We start from the raw sequence: 5,902 nt of genomic DNA on the forward strand, positions 1-5,902 counted from the left end.
TGTTTCTTCTTAGAAAATGATAAGCTTTATATATGCAAGCGGGATATAAAGACATACAATATGTTACTGTGTCTGGCCTATGTATGTATAGTGTTTGATCATCCGAAGTCACCGAGTAATAAATATCACAAAATATTGCTTTTATCTGTTTCTCCAAACCGATCTCGTACATAATTTACTCGCGCAATGTTGATCGCATAAACTCGAATGACTTCATTAGACATACGGGAATTTGTACGTAATGCGGACGTGCAAGTTCCGCGCACAAGGTTTTTCACTGTTTGTGTTTTGTATCAATAAATACCTGCCTTCAGGTTCAACACCATCGAGTTTGGGTTTCTGTAACAGAAGACCAGACCAATCAAGACCATGAACCCAGCAGGTTGACCCCAGGAGCTGATTTACACTCCGTCGAGCACATACCTCATCGGCTAACCCTTCTGCACCTCTGATCTCGACCAGCATTTCTGCAATTTCTTCTTCACCAGTCTATTCTGCCAGTCCTGCGGTCCATTGCCATGCTCTGAATCAGCAGAGAACTGCGGCAGCTTCTTGCTCCAATGTTCGCTCGCCCTAGAGATGCAGCTGTATTGATTCCCCACAGATTGGGTGAAAATAGCCTACATGATCTCCTTGCTAGCTGGACGAGGACTGCAGTGGGCTCAATCTCTCTGGTAGCAATCAGCCCTGTAACTCAGTCACATGAGAGCTTCACCCAACACTTCAGGGAAGTATTCGGATGCCCAGTGTGAGATTCTTCCATTTGTGAACAACTCTATAATCTCCGTCAAGGCAATAGTACCATCAACATTTACACCCTCAAGTTTTGCACTCAAGCTGCCTCCAGTGGATGGAATTAGCCCGTTCTCCTCACTACCTACCGTCTGGGGCTCGAACTGAGGCTGTGGCTGAATCTCTCATCCTTCTACGACACCATAGGTCTAGAGCGCTTCATCCAACTTTCCATCTGTGTCACCAACCAAATGAAGACGTGCCTTGACGAGTTGCCTGCCTGGCAGGCTCTGCCTGTTCCTCAGCAGCAATCCTCTGTCAACTCTTCAGAACCAGATGGCGAGCCCATGTAGATGGATGCTTTTTGGCTGTCCTCGGCAGAGTGCCAACGTCGACTGTCCTAGTGACTGTGCCTGTACTGTGGCAGTGAGGGACACGTCACCTTGGCATGTCCCATTCGTCCTCCAAGCCCACTGGTGAGTCACATTAACACTTCAAATGTCTGTTCCTCCCCATTGTTAACCAGTGTGATGCTTACTGCTTCTGGATTTTCTCTCACAGTACCTGCACTGCTCGACTCTGTGTCAGCCGGCAACTTAATCTCTGATGTGCTCTGCCACCAGCTCTAGCTCCAAAGGCGACCATGTGACCCCAACCTCAAGATACACTCCATAATCGGCAAGCCCCTTGGCAGAGGTATTATTCGGCCATCCACATCCCTGCTGCTTCAAGTTTTTTCTTTGTGGTGAAGGACAGAAGCCTGCGGTCCTGCATCAATTACCACTCCCTCAGCACAGTCAATTTCTGATATCTGCTTCCCTTTGTCCCAGCTGCCTTGGAAATGTTGAGAGGTGCTACAATTTTCACTAAGCTGGACCTTCGCAGCGTTTACAACCTCATTCGGATCCAAAGGGGAGACGAATGGAAGACCCCCTTCATTACTCATACCGGCCACTACGAGGACCGTGTGATGACGTATGGCCTGGTCAATGCCCCCTCCGGGTTCTAGGGCTTCATGAATGAGGTGTTCCATGAGTACCTCCATCAATTCATCCTCTTCATCATCAATGACATTCTAGTGTTCTCCTGGAATGAGACCAACCATCGTCAGCATGTCACGCTTGTGTTGGAAAAGCTGAGGGAATACCACCTGTACCTCAAGGCTGAGAAATTTTCTTTTCATCAGATGTCCCTCCAGTTCCTAGGATGCAACATCAGCCCTGAAGTTATTCAGACGGATGAGGGGAAGTTAGAAGGTGTGCGATCCTGGCCCACTCCTACCATCATCATCATCGCCAACTTCTACCACCGGTTCATCAGGAACTACAGCTCCCTCAAGCCAGAGATAAACACAAATTATATCCTATCGTGGTCACACCCTTTCTGTGGGGAAACGAATGGACTTCAAAAGCATCATAGTTCATTGCTATAATCAGGCTACAGTTCATTGCATCAACAAAAGAAGTTCTCGTGCTGCCGAAATCATGCCGTTTTTAAGACGTCTAATTTGGATTTCAGCCGGTAACCAATTCATTATCTCTGCTAGACACATAACAGGATCAAAGAATCAAATTGCTGACTCACTTTCCTGCTTTTCCTTTCAGAAATTCAGTGCATTAATTCCAGAGGCAGACTCGACTCTGATCCCGGTACTTCCCTGTTAAGAGCTGAGATTCCTATGGACCATCACCTCAAAAAAATCAAGCCATTAAAATGAATCAAAATCACCACCACTATTGATTATTTTGAACAGTATCAGTAAAAGCACACACTGTGAACTATGGTGAAATAAACTCATTCAGTTATTTCAAACCTCCACCATTCAGGCATCCAGGCAAAATTTTACTCCAGTCATTCATTCCGTATTGGCACAGCAATCACAGCTGCCCAAAAAGGTTTATCAGAACAACAAATTAAATCTCTCTGTCATTGGTCCTCAGATGCATATCACAGCTACATCAGATCCAATCGGTTCCACATCAGGAAAGCTCATCAATCACTAACCAGCTAATCCCTTATCAGTACCACCTGTCACCACCTCCCTCTCGATACATCTAACATGCACACACATACGTGTACACGTACGTTTAAGCACCGGTGTGCATTCAAGTGCGTATGTGGGCATATATATATTTAGATCAGAAGTCCTACAATATGAATCGCAGCATAGCCCTCTTGATCAAATGCCACACAAGCTCATCCTCTTCCTTGTATCAAGGCCTTTTCCCTCCGAGGTGATCTGTCAGAGCCGGGACTTGAACTCAGGTGTCTATCATTAATCAGATTAAATCTCAATTAATCAGATCAATTCAATTCAATCATAATTAATTAATTAATTAATTAATTAATCAGAGTCAATCTCTCAACCCTTGAGCCAAAGAAGGATGGTGAACCCAATAATAAGACACACTTAGGATAAGTTGAGATGCATAATATATTTTGATAAAAGTTCAGGAAACAAAAAATCCACAGCTGGAGCAAAAAACACCCAAAGTAATCCTCAAAAAACAAAACCAGTCCAAAAATGGCATTCCCCAAATGTATATAAAAAACACCAAAAAAGTTAAATAAAAAAAACTCCAGAGGAGAACGTCCACAAGAAATAAAACAGTTAAGGGGATAATCCTAAGGCAGAGTTAATCAAATGTCACAGAGATTAAGAGAACACTTACTCAGGTAACTGGCTTCAGGACAACTAAACACCAAGAAACTAAAAGACAGAGTAACTTAAATACACAGGGCTGAATGAAACACTTGTGAACTTAATTACACTGATTGTAAGTAGAGAAACTGGGCGTGAGAGCACCTGGAGGACCTCTAGAGGCCAAAACACAACACAAGCAAAACACTGACAGCGATCGATGCGCTTTCCGTTTCAGACACAGAGTGGTTCAAATTTGCATGCTGAGCTTACCCGTTCGAATGCCGTGAGCTCTCTCTCTCTATAGAGCAGTCTCCCGTTCGAATTGCAGTGTGAGCCCTCCCTTTCGAATGCAGCACAACCATCTTGTGCTCACTTTCAGTATCCCTTGGCTAGTTCCTCCTCAATGCATGACTTCATGGCCTCGGACTCAGGTTTAGACAAGGGGAAGATTCTGACTCGTGGAGGTGAGGAACCAGGTAATTCTATGGCACAATCACAGGAGCGATGAGGAGGTAGTTTTGAGGCTTTGGCTTTGTTGAAGGCTTCAACTAAGTCATAAAACTCAGGAGGCAGATTAGGAACTGAAGTGGGTTCAACTCGCACAGCAGCGGCTCTAACATTCCTGGAAGGAATCGGCTTTAGGCAGGTGGAGATGCAGGTACTGGACCACTGGCTAATTTGCTGATTTGAGGGTTGTGTTTTTGCAACCAAGGTAGACCTAAAATTACAGAGTAATGAGGTGATGGGATGATATATAGGCGAAAAGTTTCAGTATGCTGTACTCCTACTTGCAGAGTGATATCTTTTTGTAGGGTGATACACATGACCATCCGTCCGTCTAACGCCACCACTGCCAAAAGAGAGTCACATAGGTTAAGTGGTATATTATAAGCCCTGGCGAAATCCTTGTCAATAAAGTTGCCCACTGCCCCAGAGTCCAGCATGGCTGTGGTAGAGACAGATCTCCCGCAAAGGTTAATATCACTGGCACTTCAACGCATGAATTAAAGGGGTTTAATAAACTACAGCCACTCACCGTAGTGGAGTGACTTCGAAAAGATCAAACGTGCAGGAAATCCGTTGATGTCCGGCTTGACCACAGTACAAACACAGATGCTGCTGAACGCGACGATCTCTCTCCATAGAATTAAGGTAGGTGTGTCCATTGTATATGGGTTCAGATTCACTAGGGTTGAATGCAATGGTAGTATGTGTTACATGATTTTTGGGTTTATGTTCTTGGAGGAGATTATCAATACGTATAGTCAATTCAATGAACTGATCCTAAGTCTTACCCTCGTTGTGACATGCCAGCTCTGATTGAACAGGCACAATGGCACAATGGTTGATGTTTTGAAGCATGTGGGGACTACAGACAGGGAGAGGGACAGGTTGAAAATGTCCGTAAAAACACCAGCCAGTTGATTCAGGTGATGGAGCTCTCAGGTGGTGAGTGGGAGGAACTACAGAGGCGGGATTTGTGAGAGTAGTATTCGAGATCGGTCTTGGTCTCGAGACCGCTTTCTGAAAGTCCCGGTCTCGTCTTGCAATCGACCGCATTTTTACTCTGTCTTGTCTCGGTCTCAGACAAAGAGGACTCTGGATTTAATTTCAAGACCGGTCAAGACCACAACTGCAGGGATATCACTAAATTGCCTGTGCATTGTCTGATTTATTATTACTGTGATTGGATGGAAGCTTCAAATGCAAGCAATAACATGACTCATTTCTAATTTGAATATTTTTTTACTTTAAATGGATGTCACCCCTCCCCACCCACCTTCACAAAAACTCCAAGAAATTGAATGCAGGAGACAGGAGAAGAAACAGTGGCTGAGAGATGTAAAACAATCTGGCTACATAAACCAGTGTTTCCCAACCACTGTGCCCACTAGTGTGCCATAAAATATTGTCAGTTGTGCCATGGAAAATTATAAATTTCTCAAAATAAATAAATACAGTTTTTTGCTGGTATTTTAGTGAAGGCATAGAGACAGTAGAAGAGTTTTAAAGTTGCCAATTCAGTATATTTGCCATTACAAAGTATTTTATGTAGTTTAAAGTAGTTTAAATATTTTGTCCATCATAACATAACATAAAATAACAAATTCTAGTCCGCTGTCAAACTCCTCACATGCCCACGATATGATGCTTCATCATCACACTGAATAGAATACAACAGGTGTATTATTTTACTCAAAGACTAAAAGCTGTTTATTTGTGCACAACATAGAGTTACAGATGTTATGAACAGATGTGGCTTACTTGTCCCTTTTCTCTCATGAAACATAAAAAGTATATGAGAAACTGTTACATACGATTCCATGATATGATGTTTAGATTCTGAGGTACTGTAATCTTCACTGAGTGTTTGACATCTGAAACAGTGAATGGAGGCCGGGCAGCTGCTCTCGGGTCCTAGTGCCTGCCGGATCCAACCTCTGTCAGTGAGACTTATGTGTTTTTTTCTCTCCATCAACAACACGACTTTGACCCGGTGCGACTTATAATCAGGTGTGACTTTAT

The 5,902-nt window shown here is 43.7% G+C and overlaps 1 long non-coding RNA gene across 1 annotated transcript; it reads left to right on the forward strand.

The window, feature by feature from the left end:
* Nucleotides 1–452: 452 nt before the first annotated feature.
* LOC127617188 (uncharacterized) lies at nucleotides 453–5,902 on the forward strand. Its single transcript, XR_007967289.1, has 3 exons — nucleotides 453–1,208; nucleotides 1,294–2,253; nucleotides 2,337–5,902. It is a non-coding gene; the product is annotated as an uncharacterized LOC127617188 (long non-coding RNA).

This window comes from Xyrauchen texanus, chromosome 23 (assembly GCF_025860055.1).
Source record: "Xyrauchen texanus isolate HMW12.3.18 chromosome 23, RBS_HiC_50CHRs, whole genome shotgun sequence".
Taxonomy (NCBI): Eukaryota; Metazoa; Chordata; class Actinopteri; order Cypriniformes; family Catostomidae; genus Xyrauchen; species Xyrauchen texanus.